The 16093-nt window shown below is 38.0% G+C and overlaps 1 protein-coding gene across 1 annotated transcript in view; it reads left to right on the top strand.

Moving 5' to 3' along the window:
- Fbxl7 (F-box and leucine rich repeat protein 7) overlaps positions 1–16093 on the top strand; it is a 364155-nt gene that overhangs the window by 329395 nt on the left and 18667 nt on the right. The gene's annotated exons all lie outside the window — the stretch shown is intronic.

Here is a 16093-nt window from a genome sequence, read left to right as displayed (position 1 = left end):
ATGTGAAATTAAAACACAATGAAGAAAGACATTGCTGTAAGGTAGAACCATTGCATATAGTGAGTGTTTTGTTTGAAAACATTACAACCTTCACCTATCTGAACCTTCTGGTTGCTATGCCTAGAGAGAACTTTTGAAACTTTCCCACTCACAGCTGCCTTTGTCTAAGAAATTCAGAAGTGACACTGGGTGAACAGAGACAGAAATCAAATATTTATCTAGAATAAATCATAAGGTTTTAAAAATAATTCTTTTGATTTACAACCAAAATATGAAAATACTTTTACACACTAATGAGATAGATGTATTTATTTTACATAAAGTACCATATCCTGGCTAAAGTTTGGTACAGTGGGGTACAAAGGAATGACGTTGGTCAGAGTTGATTGATATGTTGATTTTCTAGCAATGATAAGAATGCTGCTTCACACAAATATTTAATACTAAATGGCCCAAATGCTTTTGGACTACTTCTAAAACTGTTAGGAATGATGGCCTAAATTCATCTAATATGTATGTGAGTGTGTGTGTGTGTGTACGTGTGTGTATGTATATGTATATGTATTTTATTTAAACAACAATTTTTCAAGTCAAGCATTGTAACTCAAATTTAGGTAGTTTGATAAATGACAAAGAGTGAAAGTTGGGCAAGATTAAAAGGGTTTGCTTTTAATAATTAAACTGTGATTTTTTAAAAAAAATTATTTCATTTATTTACATTCCAAGTGTTGCCCCCCTTTCCTAGTCTCCCCTCCAAGAGTTCTTAACACCATCTCCCCTCCCTTTGCCTCTTATGAGTGCTCCCTACCCCACCCACCTCCCACCCCGCTGATCCCTTCCCTGGGGCATAAAGTCTCTACACAATTATCCATATCATCTCCCACTGGCCAGACAAAGCCGTCCTCTGCTACATATGTACTGGGGTCCATGGCCAGCCCATGTATGCTCTTTGGTTGGTGGCTTAGTATCTGGGAGCTTCCAGGGGTCCAGGTTACTTTATCGCTGTTCTTCCTGTGGGGTTGCCATCCCCTTCAGCTTCTTCAGTCCTTCCCCTAACTCTTCCATAGGAGTCTCCCATCTCAGTCCAATGGTTGGCTGCAAGTATCTCCATCTTTTTCAGTCAGCTACCAGTAGAGTTTCTTAGAGGACAGCCATGCTAGGCTCCTGTATGCAAGTACAACATGGTATCAGGAATAGTGTCAGGGCTTGGTGCCTGCCCATGGGATGAATCCAAAATTGGACTAGTCACTGGATAGCCTTTCCTTCAATCCCTGCTCCAGTTTTGCCCAGTATTTCTTTTAGTCAGGAATAATTCTGGGTCAAAAAATTTGAAGGTAGTTTGGTGATTCTATTCCCCCACTCAGGCCCCGTCTATCTACAGTAGGCAGTTTCATCGGGTTCTATCTCCCCAGTGTTGGGCATTTCAGCTAAGGTCATCCCCACTGAGTCCTGATAGCCTTCTTCTCACGTATGCAAGGTTGGTTTGATATACAAAAGTCCTTGAACACATATAAAATCCACTATATAAAAAAACTCAAAGAAAAAAATCACATGATCATCTCATTAGATGCTGAAAAAGTATTTGACAAAATACAACACCTCTTCATGTTAAAGTCTTAGAGAGATTAGAAATTCATGGCCCATACTTAAACATAATAAAAAATATACATCAAACCAATAGCCAACATCAAATTAAATGGAGAGGAACTTGAAGCATTCCAACTAAAATCAGGGACAAGATAAGGCTGCCCACTCTCTTCCTACTTATTCAATATAGTACTTGAAGTTCTAGCTAGAGCAATTAGACAACAAAAGGAGATCAAGGGAATACAGATTGGAAAGGAAGAAGTCAAGGTGTCACTATTTGCTGATGATCTAATAGTATACGTAAGCAATGCCCTAAATTCTACCAGAGAACTTCTACAGCTGATAAACAACTTCAGCAGAGTGGCTGGATAAAAATTAACTAAAACAACTCAGTAAACTTCCTTTATACAAATGAGAGATGGCCTAAGAAAGAAATTAGGTAGCAATTCCCTTCACAATAGCCACAAGTAATATAAAATATTTTAGTGTAACTCTAACCAAGCAAGTGAAAGATCTATATGACAGAAACTTCAAGAACCTGAAGAAAGAAATTGAAGAAGACCTCCTTGGAAGATCTCCCATGCTCATGGATTGGTAGGATTAACATAGTGAAAAGTGGTCACCTTACCAAAAGCAACCTACAGATTCAATGCTGTCCCCATCAAAATACGAACACAATTATTCACAGACATGGAAAGAGCAATTGTCAACTTCATATGGAAAAACTAAAAACCTAGGATATCTAAAACAATTCTCAACAATAAAGAAACTTCTGGGGAAATCACCATCCCTGACCTCAAGCTGAAAACTGCATGGTATTGGTACAGAGACAGAAAGGTTGATAAATGGAATCAAATTGAAAACCCAGAAATTAACCCACACACCTATGGACACTTGATCTTTGACAAAGGATCCAAAACCATACCATGGAAAAAAAGAAAGCATCTTCAACAAATGGTGCTGGCCTAACAGATGGTCTACTTGTAGAAGAATGTAAATTGATCCATATTTATCACCTTGTACAAAGCTCAAATCCAAGTGGATCAAGGACTTCAGCATAAAACCAGATAAACTAAATTTATTAGAAGAGAAAATGGGAAATAGCCTCAAACACATTGATATTTCTATAAAAGCAGAAAAGTGCATGTAGGTAGACACTGTATTCACTCTGCACCATGGTATCAAATCCAAGCAGAGGTAATGCTTCTGAACATATACCATGTATTCTGCACTTCGTAGCTGCCATGCTACCCCAAAGAAACACATGCTACCTTAAAGACCTCTGCCTTGGGTTTGAAGGTGGGTACTTCCTGTGGAGATGGCAATATTTAAACCAATCTGTATTCCAGACACTAAGCATGGTATGCCTCATGGTTCTCCACCTGCTGTGTCCATACCACAGGCAAGAGAAAATAACTTTGACTGGTTCCTTCCTTCTCTTCCGTTTAATATGCAGTACCCGGTAGCCCATGGAGGCGCATCCAAAGTGGCTACCCATGCTTTCTATCCATTAATCACTCCATCTGAAAGTAGAAATAATCATTGTATAGCCAAGCCTAAACAAAAAGTGTGAGGGACAGTAATGTTTCTAATGGGTGTTTATGAATCATACCGACAAGTATAAAGTTTCCTGTATTAATAATGTTTTGTAGGGTCTTCTAAATTTAATGAATATTTATTTAATCTATGCTGTCATTCAGTTTCATACCATAGGAGACAAAAAGAAAAACTTTTAAATTTTACATTAAAATTTATTTCTCTTTTTATGTGTATGCATATACATATACACATATACATGTACATGCAAATGCACATGCCACAGTGTGTATGGAAGTTGAGAGTGTTGAGGTGAAAGTGGAAGGTGTTGAGAGACTTGGTCCTCTCCTTCCACCATGTATTAGTAATGGAACTCTGGTCATCTGACTTAACAGCAAACATCTTTACCTGCAGAGCCATCTCACCAGCCCTAAAAGGAGAAAGTTCATAAACTTAAATATCTATCTCTTATACTGTTTCTTTACTCTTAATCACATAATTGCCTCTAAGGTGTGTGGTATTTTTATAGGTATTGGATAACAGCTTTAGATCACACAATCAGAGTACGAATTGTCGTGGAGTTCAAAGTCTACTATGTATGATGATTAGTGCCTGTTTTTATTAAATTACAAAGTGCTTTAATGATTTAAATGAAGCACACATCCAAGTTAAAGGAATCAGAGAAAAATGACAGAGAATATAGCATGTCAGTCAGACATAAAAATTTTTCCTAACAATAAAAGTTCCCAAAAAGTAAAAAAGGAACTGAGAAATAAAAGAGGAATTCCTGTGAGCATCAAAGGGGCAGGAGAGCTGAAGTTGGCTCTGGTCATCCTCCAAGGTTATGCCACTGAATAAATAAAGGGGTAACTGGATGGCAAGCGTGTTTTGAAATGATGGACCCAAGAAGACTGAATTGTGGTTGCAAGTCAGAGCAAAGGATGCAAAACTCACTGAGAAGTCATCACAGCCCATCAATATCTTTCTGTAATATGGAGAATACAGCCCTAGGCCTTGAACATTCCAGGCAAGCAATTTACCTCTGAGCTACCAACCTCAGCCCAGTACCTTGCCTATTATGAAACATATTCAGAATACCTTCTATATTATAGTAGCAGAACACATTGCAAAGTCCTCATGGAAATGTAATACACTTTTGGCATGCAAACATAAAATGAAAATATGAAGGTTAACACTACAATGTTTGTTGTACTGTGGTGGGGCCTGCTGCTGAGGCCTGGGTCTCTCTTTGCAGCTGAGGCCTGCGAAGGGGCGTGAGTAAGTTAAAAAGGAGGCAATGTATAAATGAGATATTTTATTATAGGAAAGAGAAAATAGGCTGGTCAAGTAGAGAGAAAGAAAGGAGAGGAAGAGAAGAACAAAGAGCAAGAGAGGACAGAGGGCAAGAGAGGAAGAAAGAAGAAGAGAGGGAGAAAAGAAGCAAGAGAGGAAAGAGGGCAAGAGCAAGAGAAAGAGAGGAGGGGGCAAACAGCCCCTTATATTTTATGGGGCATGGCTCTCTGTCTTTGGGACTGAGGCATGCCTGGCTGTGGTCAGGTGACTAGGGGTAGGATCCAGCTAGAATGCTGGGAGCTTGGGGCATTGTCTGCCTGATAGAGCACACATCTCCTGCAGGGTTAGCTGTGAGGGGTTGTGACTGAAACATGAGCCAAAGACTCAGGAGTTATAGCCAAGCTCCTTCTGCCCCCTACAAGCAGAAACTGCCCACTGAAGCTCCAGGGCTCAAGGCCAATTATTCAACCGAGCCTAAGTTGCCTGAACAGACCACTGCCCCACAAATGTTCTCTTCATATACACCTTTATTTATATGAACTGCATAACCCTTAGTTACATGAGCTCAGTACCAGCTAGAAATTTCATGAGCTAGAACATTTACTCAGTGTGAAGCTAGCTACTCATGTATGGATCATTCTTGGTGGAGCAAGAATGACTGCCTGTTCCTTCTCTGAAGCATGAAAAATTCTATTAATTTACATGAAAAAAAAATAAATGTATGAGTTTGACAGTGCTATCTAGTGGAAGTGCAATGCCAGCCAGAGGCTTGATTTATTCAGAGTCCCATTACACACACACACACACACACACACACACACACACACACACACACACAGGAAAGAGAAATGAAGTCTGACATGAACATTCATTCTCAAGGACATTTGTGTATTCATGTAGTCCTTAGGCATAGCCATATAAAAAGTATTCATATGGTACAATTATAGCCTTAAACCAAGAATGTGCATCAGAGGATACAACTCTGTATCTAAAATAGTCTCCACAGGCATGTAGATAATACTAAATGTGACTGTAGCTCTGTAATCCGTGAAAAGCGGCAGCTTGGAGCTGAAATCTGCACCATTCCAGATCACATGCATTCTCAGTACTGTTTCCCAGTTTATTTCCCCATTAGACTAGAAAGTCCTCCCCCTTTGCTTATCTCCTGCAAAATATTTATACTTTTCCCAGAAATTTCTATCTCTCATAGAGATATATTATTTTCCTTTATAAAAAAAAAACCCTCACACACACACACACACACACACACAATTTGTGTATACTAAACTAAGAATGTATGTGTCATGTCTATGCACACAAATACACAAAGTATAATAGGAATTTTTATATTAATATTATATGTCTATATGCAGTTGTCCACAGTGGATGAATCTAGGATCCTTCCTGGATGCTAAGCTCCAGCATTCTCAACTGCTGTATACATATTTACATAGAACATACACATATGATCCTGTACACTTTCAAACATATTTATATGACTTATAATACATAATAAAATGCAAATTCCATGTAGGTAGTTGTTACTTAGTATTATTCAGGGAATTATGGCCAGAAAATATATGTACATATCCAGTACATTTTTTTCTTTAATAATCTCAATCATCATTGTTTTTTTTTTTTTTTTGAATCCCTAAGTAGTTTTTGAAGCCCTAAGTAGAGAGAGTTGACTACATATAACATATCTGCATGCACATGCTACCGGTCATCACACAGTTTTCGACTCTTCAGTTTTCTGAGACATTGTTCTGCTTCATGGGTTCTACAGACTGAATCATAGCCATAAGATCATTGACATAGAGGTAGGTGGACTTGCCACTGAAATAAATGAATTTCAAAGAACTTTTCACAGGCTTCATTTCTAGTCTGAATACTTGAGAAAAACCAATTTAAGAATCATTAAAATAATAGCCTTCCCTACCCCCAAAAAAATCAAGATTCTTTTTTCTCCCACAGTTTTTTTAAAATTTTTATTAGATATTTTCTTTATTTACATTTCAAATGTTATCCCCTTTCCTGATTTCTCCTCCAAAAAAAAAAAAAGCCCCTTTTCCCTCCCAGCCTCCCTGCTTACCACCCACCCTCTCCTGCTTCCTGGCCCTGGCATAACCCTACAATGGGGCATAAAGCCTTCACAGGACTAAGGGCCTCTCCTCCCATTGATGACCGACTAGGCCATCCTCTGCTATATTTGTAGCTGGAGCCATGAGTCCTACCATGTATAGTCTATGGTTGGTGGTTTAGTCTCTGGGAGCTCTGGGGGTAGCGGTTATTATTGATTCTCCTATGGAGTTGTAAACCCCTTCGACTCCTTGGGTCCTTTCTCTAGCTCCTTCATTGGGGACCCTGTGCTCAGTCCAATGGATGGCAGTTCTTAGACATACAGAGCAACCCAGACATGCAAGAAACCCAGAAGGCTAAGGCTAGGTACTCTGGCCCAATCAAGAGCTATTCACAGACTTGATAAAATTTGAACAGGTAACACCCACAAGAGAAATCATTCATGCAAAGGGAAGTTATCAGAGCTAGTGAGAATCTTCCTGCAAATAGAAATGAGAAGGGGAAACGCTCTTAAGAGGCTCTGTGTAAGATCACTAACAGGAATGATCAGAGACAAGGAGATAATCTGACTCCTAGATATATTCTCACAAATGGCAGAGAGTGCATCTTTAGAATCATTTAGAAAATTGTGTCAGTACCAAGACCAGTGGCAGCTAGGAGACCTATCCAGAAGCCCAGCAGGTACACTCACTGTGGTCTGTCTTGCATTCTCAGATTCTTGGCCTGATATCCTTCAGTTCTTGATTTTTCTCAAAATACAAAGAAAGATACCATCTGGGGCAACCTGACAAAAGAATAGTTTATTGATAATGTGGAACGAATGACTGTTACTACTCTGTAGTCCTTCTCTGGATCCTTAAGTGTCCACCTTTGAACCTGGGAGTGCAGAAGGATGTCTACAGATAAAGGCTTTCAACAGAGACAGTGAAAGGAAGTCACCCCGTCACCCCTCCATCCTTCCCCATCCCTTTCCTGAATACTTTATGTAGTTCTTTCTCACACACTGAATCTAAACCACCTAGAAATAGCAAAGTGTACCTAATACATTGAAAGAAAGAAAAACATCACTTTTTCGTGATTCTTGGGTCAGCAGGCAGTATTCCTACTGCTGGCAAACAAGCCAGCCAGGATGACAAGCAGAGACATTAAAAGAGAGTCATTTTGTTTGAACAAGAACTGATATTTAAAACCTTCTGAATTAAGTACTTTCAATCCCCAAGAAATGTGTCACTGTACATTTGTTATAAAACCCAAAACAACACATGAAAACAAATCACCTAGAAAAAAAAAACAACCTTCTATCATCCTCAGAGGGGACACTGATATACCCCATGCATATTTCCCATAATATAAATGAAAGAATAATGCTAAAGACTTGGGTAGTATTGATTGGCTGAAATGGAAAGGATTTGATTTGAGGATAAAGAAAACTTGTAACTGCCAGTGATATTTATAAACACAGGCACCTGTTAGCCTGATTTATAGATCTCTAATTTTCTGAAAGCCAGTTTTACTTCATATTCTGAAGATACATTTGATGAATAACTTGTGACAACTATCTAACTAAAAATAAGAATCCTTAGAGACAGAAAATTTTGGATTCTTGCAGAAACACAAATTTGTAATAAAAAAAATCAAAACAACAACAACAAAAAAAAACCTTCTAATAGAAACCTATTTGGCTTCTGTAACTCATATAGAAAATTTTGTTTATTTTTACTTTTCTTTTTGAGATTATAATTTCATCATTTTTCCTTCCCTTTACTTCTTCCAAATCCAATCATTTTCCCTCTCTCTTTCATATCTTTATTGAAATGGCCTCTTTGTTGTTGTTGTTGTTGTTGTTCTGTTGTTGTTATTGTTGATTTATGTGTATGTACTAAATATATATTGATATATAGTATAATATATATTTGTAAATACACAAATAGATGCTGCTCAATCCATGTTGCTTTATGTAAATGCATTCAGGGCTGACCATTTGGTCTTGGATAACCAGTTGGTGTGCTCTTCCCTAGGGAAGACTATTTCTCCTGCTCTCACCTTTCCTTAGTTGCCTGTGGTCATTTTCTAGACTTGAGGCTTTGTGAGCTTTCCCTTATCCATGAGACTTCATAGGTGTAGCTTCTGACATTTCTAGAAGACACAATCTCCCAGCACGCTTCCTGTTTGTCAGGCCATTATATTCATCCTACTTCTTCTTGCTCAATATTCCCTCATTCTTAGGCTCAGGAGTTGTGTTGTAGATATATCAGTGGGGTCTGGGCTTGACAACTCAGCATCTTAGTTAATTGTGGTTCTCTGTAATGATTTCCATCTGCTGCAAAAGAAGCGTTCTTGATGAGTGGTGAAGACTACACTTATCTGTGGGTATAAGGAAAAATATTTAGAGTATAGAGTTAGGGAATATAGTGTTTTAGGAGAGTGGCAGTTGTGTGTTCTCCTTCAAGATCAATGGTTTCACTGGTGGTACATAGGCTTTGATGTAAACATAAGTTCTCCAGTTGGACTTAGGAGCTATTCAACAAAAGAAAACTGATGCCTAGTACTGAAAACCAAGCCAACTACCTAGCACTATAGAATTAAAAAAAAAAATTAAAACATTAGGTTTTTTTCAGTGACCACTCTCAGATCGGATTCTTCATTGTTTACTTCAATTTTATCATTGCTGAATATATGAGTCTTTCATGCTACTGTAACACAGATACCATGGATGGGAAGTCTATGTATAGCACACATTAGTGCTTGGAGTCCTAATAGATAAGAAGTCCTAGATCAAAGATCTTCAGCGTCTAGTGAAGACACACTGTCTGGTTCAGGAATATCTGTCTTCTCACAAAGGTTCACGTGGTTGTAGGGGGAAAAGTGTCATCTGGCATCTCTTTTAGAAGATCAATACCTTCATGTGTGATGACTCTACTCTCCCAAAGATGCTATATCTAAGCATATCATTTGGGCATTAGGTTTGAACAGTCAATTTATTGAGCTTAATGTTTCTAAAGGAGTCAAAGAATCTCTTGTTATTGTTTTAAAATTAATAAGCCATAATTTATTTACTTATTATGTTTCCTATGAAACACAGTGCATTAGAGTAAATAAAAAATGGCATAAAGCTATAGATATATGTCTCCAAATGACATGAGACTTTCCAACCTTCTTTGTGGGCTTTGGACCTTTATAAGTTCTTACATCAAGGGGACTTTGAAGCATACCCAGTACAAGACACTTAGTATTCACATGTGGATATAAAATAATTGGGTTTTAAAGTTTTCACTAATTTTAAGCTGTGATTTTCTTTGGCTTCCAGTTGTACAAGCCAGTTTTTTTCAAGTTAATATGCATTTTAGAGTACAAATGCCCAAGGAATTTAACAATATCCTTTAGTAATTAACTTGCTCTGTTCAGGTTATCTAGGGTGATGTGGTGAAAGTAAGGGACAGAAACTATGTTTGACTAGAATACATAAATCTCACTCTAATAGCTCACCCCTCCACATTTGTGGTGGTTTGAATAGGAATGGGCCCACATAGACACATGTGTTTGAATAGTTGGCTCATTAAAAAGTGGCACTGTTCTGAAGTGGGGCCTTGTTGGAGTAGGTATGGTCTTGTTGGAGGAAGTGTGTCACTATGGTGACAGGCTTTGTGATCTTATATGTTCAAGCTATGCCCAGTGTAGTATACCGTCTCTCTCTGCCACTTGAGGATAAAGATGTAGAACTCTCAGCTCCTTCTACAGCACCATGTCTGCCTGCATGCTGCCATGTTTACCACAATAACAATAATGGACTAAACCTCTGAAACTGTAAGCCAGTCCCAAGTTAAATGTTTTTCTTTGTAATAGTTGCTGTGGTCATGGTGTCTCTTTGAAGCCATAGAAGCCCCACGTAAGACAACCTCCTATGAAATTTTCCTAGAGAAGAAAGGCTACCTTTCAACTTGTTTCTATCCATCTTTTTATACCTTCAAAGTACACAGTAACAATTTTATATTGGCTGTATTGCTTCCCTGTAGCTATGTTCTCTCTTTCTTTGTAACAGATGTTTAGTATTCGGGACTCTAAAGCTATGGAGTTCTCATTTCATTTTCCTTGCCAGACACAGTGCCCCAACACATGAAACCCAAGAGCTTTGAACACCTCCCTGAGACAAAGAGCCCAATATCACATCAGTATCACATAGTTATTACCTAAATAAGCTGATGCTGTGAACCAGCACAATTTTAAACTGATTGCTACTATACTTATAGAAGGCAACTTATGCAAAGAAGTACTGAGATGCTTTGGTTAAATAGATTATTCAATCTGAGCACAAATAAAATGTCATAGTAAAACTCATTATTTGTGTAATTAATATATACTCATAAAAACTAGTAAGTAAAATAGAATGGTTTTTGGTTCATCTCTAAGCTTGTTAATAGAGACAAAATGTCATGTGGGTAGGGGATGCCTTAAGTCAGCGTGCAGAAAAGACATGGATAGATCAGGAATCACCTACAAATTCATTTACATGCCCAGACTTCTACTCACAGCATGATATGGCATAGTACCAAACCACAACCTCTTAGAAGGAACTATAAATGTAGCCAGCTAAAGGAAAACATCCAAGGTCATAAAATGTCTATACAATTGATGGGCCAGAATGTACCAATTCTATTTATTTTATAACTAAGTATAAGTCTTAACATGTTTAAACGATAAAAAAGAAGAGATTTTCCAGAAATGTGGATGTAAATAGAACCTGTCTCTACCATATCAAATATATAACATTTCATCCTTCATCATGAAGCATTTTAAAGTTAATATTGTGACTATGTAACAAGATTTAATCACTAGTTATCACTACTTGTATAATTAGGAACTTACATTTTTAGTAAGTTTGATACAAATGCTGTTGCTATATGAATAATAATAAATATAAGCTTTAAAAATCTCTTCCTATGGAGAAACATGATGCACAAACTTTAGACCACTGGGAAACTGACTTTTTCAATGGTTGATAAAACATCCCTGTCACACACTTATATGGAGACTGGAGACTACATTTGCTACAGAAGAAAATTCCTGGAATATTTCTGTTTGCTTGATTTTTACTCTGTAAGTCAGCATATGAGTTTTCCAGACTTATTATTATCACCTTAATCTGAGAAAATCCTTTTTTAAAAAGAAAAAGGAAATAAATCTTGACAACTAGGATGGTCAATCAGAAATTGGGCCCAAGTTCAGCCAGCATAAAGTTCTGACATTTCCTCATCATACACACACACACACACATACACACACACACACACACACACACAAGACAAAGATGCATTGCAAAGTTTTTGGTTTTGGTTAGCACTGAGTTCATTCTTAGGAAAATACCTCATAGAACTCCCCAGGTAATGTGAATCCTGGGTCAGTATAAGATGAACCCCTTTCTTACCACAGCCAGAATTCAAAAGCTGGAAAGAGATGCACAGTTGGGAGATAAAACAGTAAGTAAATGTACTAAGTCCTTTTATTCGTTCCTTTCTTTGTTTGATAATATAGAAGAAATAAACTGTTTTCTTTTCTATCTTATTGGGTTTCCTAAGCATTAAAAAATATTAATATGCATATTTAGCATATGTGTTTACATTTCTATGACATACAGAAGAATGATTTTTGTGTAATCAATGCTTTCCTATTAAAATTTAATTAAAAGAAATTGTACTGAATTCTAGCAACAGAGAGCACATTCCCAGATGTCTAAGGAAATAAAGGAATTTTCTGATATTTGAACAAGTTCTCATTAATTATTGATCTTTTACATGGTCATAAGTTGAGTGGCGATTTATCTTTTGCTTTTGCTCTCTCCAAAGTTAAATGTGTGTGTTGCTCTTCTTCCCCAAGGATCTGAAAAAGAAAAGTTCTAAGCTCCTCTTTTCCTGCCATGTAAATTCAAAGTGCCCCATCCTTTGCTCTTTAAAGAATGGAGTGTCTGCAGCCTTGCCTGATAATGGAAGATGGTAAACAAAGCTGGCCTTAAAGTGCAACTTGAAGGCTGAGAAATAGAATTCTAAGCCTTTGCATGAGAGTCTTTGTGCTGCTTCCCTTATCAAGACAAGTGGTGGCTCCTTTAGCAAGCTTTGCAAAGCTACCTGTAAGCTCTGGAGCACAGAAGGATGTACAAATACTGTCCCTCCCCCTACCAAAGAAAAGGCTATTCAGATGATTGCTCTTGATACATGAATCAGTTGGAGAAAGAACGAAGTTCTCGTCCCATCTAAGGTAACTGACCAACTAGAGAATAGGCCTTAAAGCCCTAAGCCAATGCAAAAGGGGTCACACTTCTTGACATTTCTGTGTTTGTGCGTTGTTTTTATGAGAAGTAAGTGTCAGTGTGATAAGTTGATAACAGACATCGGGAAGAAAAAAAATCACTAAGCAGTTTAACTCTGATAGTTCCTGTGAGGATTCCTGTGAGGATTTTGTTGGAGATCGTTTTCATGTGTGTTTGTTGCTTTTATAACAGATTCTAAGCAGAATGATAATGCTAAAGTAGGTGTGAGCACATCCACCTTAATTAAGTGGAGAAGCAAAAAAAAAAAGGTCTGCAGATGACACATTAATGAAACCCAGAGACATGTCAGCTTCTTGGGTCTGCAGCATTTAGTTCCTGCTGGTAGCCCCTGTCAATATTTACAACTTCAGCCAGCAGGCAACTGCAAGGGTTTTGTCTCAGAGCAAGAGACACAGCAGATTTTCTTTGATGTGTTGACTGAGCAACTTTTGAGTGATTGAATCCAGGTAAGACTGGATGGCTTAGAGGTGATAAAGATCATGCCTGGCTTCTAAGTACTCACTGTACCTCACAGGAGAGGCACTGTCTGAAGAGGGACAGGATGGAAGAGAGATGCCTTTGAGCTAGCACAGAGGAAACTTTAAAGGTAGCTAAATTGTTTAACTTGAAAGTTCAACAGAATATCTGACATTACGTAATAATATTACAGTGGTGTAATAATACTACAGTGGTGTAATATTAGAGATCTGAGTGTTAGCTGAGAACTTACTAGTTAATTTTGGAGAACAGGCCTCAGCTTGGTGAACATCAGCATGTGCTTAGAGGTGGGAACATCATAGAAGAACCCCATCCACGCTATAAAAACGCAACTGTTGCCCTTGAGTAGTGACTAGCACTACTTAATGCCTACATATAGCAGCCATTCAACAATGGCAGTGTAGACAGGGTTGGATGTGTTTCCCGTGGCTCATGTGTACTAGAAAGGTTCCGCCTTGCTTTCACCTCTTCTTCATTTGTCATCAGGGTACACTATAATCACCAGCATCATTATATATGTTATCATATTTATTCCATCTGTGTCATTCTGTATTGCTCTATTTTGCATTCTTGTGATGACCTAACTCCCCCACCCCTACCCTGCCAGGCCTCCCCACTCCTTAGGGCCTCAAGTCACTTGAGGGTGCATCTTTTCTCACTGAGGCCAGACCAGGCAGTCCTCTGCTGTATATGTGTCGGGGGCCTCATATCAGCTGGTGTATGCTGCCTAGTTGGTGGCTCAGTGTCTGAGAGATCTCAGTGGTCCAGGTTAGTTGAAACTGCTGGTCTTCCTATGGGTTCACCCTCAGCTTCTTCCAGATTTTCCCCAATTCATCTATAGGGGTCCCTGGCTTCTGTCCATTGGTTGGGTATAAGTATCTGCATCTGACCTTTCAGCTGCTTGTATTCTTATAGGACAGTTTTATTGGGTTAGAACTCATGCTCATAGGGCATGCAGTCATCTTAGTTTGCTCATGTCTATACAGAACTTACTTCCAAATAAGGTCTTATTCACCAACAACACAGTTAAGACTTCAACATGTCTTGACTCTGTTAAGGGAACACAGTTTCCTCCAAAGAATAGGTTATAGCTTAACCTATAACAGAAATAAAGAGCCATTTAGGATTTGGGCATTAGAAAATATGTCAGTGTTTTTTAATGTTAATTCTAAATGTAGAATGGGTGATCTGTTGGAGAAATGATCAGGGACAGACCAGAATCAGGAGTGTCACAGAACAAGTTACTGAAATTATGAGAAAGGAGAACTTGAACTAATATAGAATCATATAGACAGAATGAAATGAACACTGAGATCAATAGATATTTAAACTTAAAGACATGACATCTAGTCCAAGTGGGTGAGGATGAGAGAGAATTCAAAGGGGTCCTGATAAGTCATGGTCCCATTAATAACAATTCAGAATGTAGATGTAGAAAGATGCCTTTCCAGTGATATTGTTGAGCTCACCCCTGTATATGTTGAACTGTAAGTAGATCAAATATCCTGTAGATAGAAGGCCAGAGGAGTAGTAAGCATAGTTCATGCACATCCCTCAAGAAAAATTTTTCAAATATGTGCACAGTAGCTACATGACTACTGCACTCATAAAATGTGTCCAAAGAGCTGAGTTTTCAGTTAAAGATGATATATTCAATGCTTAGTAGCTACAAGTGCTGGATAGTTGTCATAATTAGATAGCAATGCTTAAGCAGGTACTGGGCAAGTGTGCTTAGTATTTTACAGACAGGAGAAGTACTGACTAGACACTAATTTGGAAGACTTATGGACAACAGAGAAGACTATGGAAAGTACCCAGAGCCAGAGGAGCTACTGACAACAAGGCTGTAGCTTTTGGAGCATCACTATTTAAATGATCCACAAAAGAGGAGGGACTGGAGATGGTTGCTGAGAAGAAAGGAGAAGTAAACCCTGAGATAATGTTGCACAAACATGGGAAAAATTCTCGAAAAAGAAGCCACCCTATCACAGACAAACAAGTCTTATTAAATGAATCATGGGAAAGAGCTGACACAAATTCAGATTTGTTAAATAAGAGAAAGGTCATTGTGTTCTTGCCAAAGGCAGTGGTTTTTAGTCCTTTCACCTCTACACATGAAAGACATTGCAAGTTTATGGAGGCAAGAGTAGGGAATTTCCAAAGAAGTAACAACTCTGTGGAATCCAGACTGTGTCCCTAAAAGCAAACCCATGCCAGAAGGGCCCAGAACTTCTTTCCCATGATGTCATCAGTAGAAGGTCCGTGACTTTTAATGTCTCTACTAAGAGATGATGCTCCTTTCAGAAAAGTTGCCTAACTGTGCAGAGAAATGGGTGAACTTGCTTCCAGCTTTCAAAACAGTAATTATGGCTCAGAAAGTTTTGATAATTTTCCCTGATCATACAGACTTAGTGTGGCAGAAAACATGTGGAAATTCAATTAACTATTTTGTCACAACAAAAATCTCCCCTAAAGTTAAGACATTTACATTCTGCAGTAATAATTGTTTTTGTATCTGCCTACCACTTTGAGCATTATTCAATGAATGGTTTTTAACATAAAATTAGATTATTAAAGTAATGTGGGATTGCATTATCATATATGGAAAACTAAGTAATTTTCCATAAATAGGGGATGGATTTTTAAAAACTAAAAGTGAATTCTAATGACTAAAACTACTGTGTTACTTTTATCTGAGAGAGGTGAACAAATGTCTGTTCATCTTGGATGGGGCACAAAGGACAGAACAAAGAAAGAATTCTACTGAAGCCTGGCTTGTGGAGCTCTTTTACAAAAAAA

This window comes from Mastomys coucha, unplaced genomic scaffold (assembly GCF_008632895.1).
Source record: "Mastomys coucha isolate ucsf_1 unplaced genomic scaffold, UCSF_Mcou_1 pScaffold8, whole genome shotgun sequence".
NCBI classification, from domain to species: Eukaryota; Metazoa; Chordata; class Mammalia; order Rodentia; family Muridae; genus Mastomys; species Mastomys coucha.
This window is presented reverse-complemented; position numbering and strand designations above follow the sequence as displayed.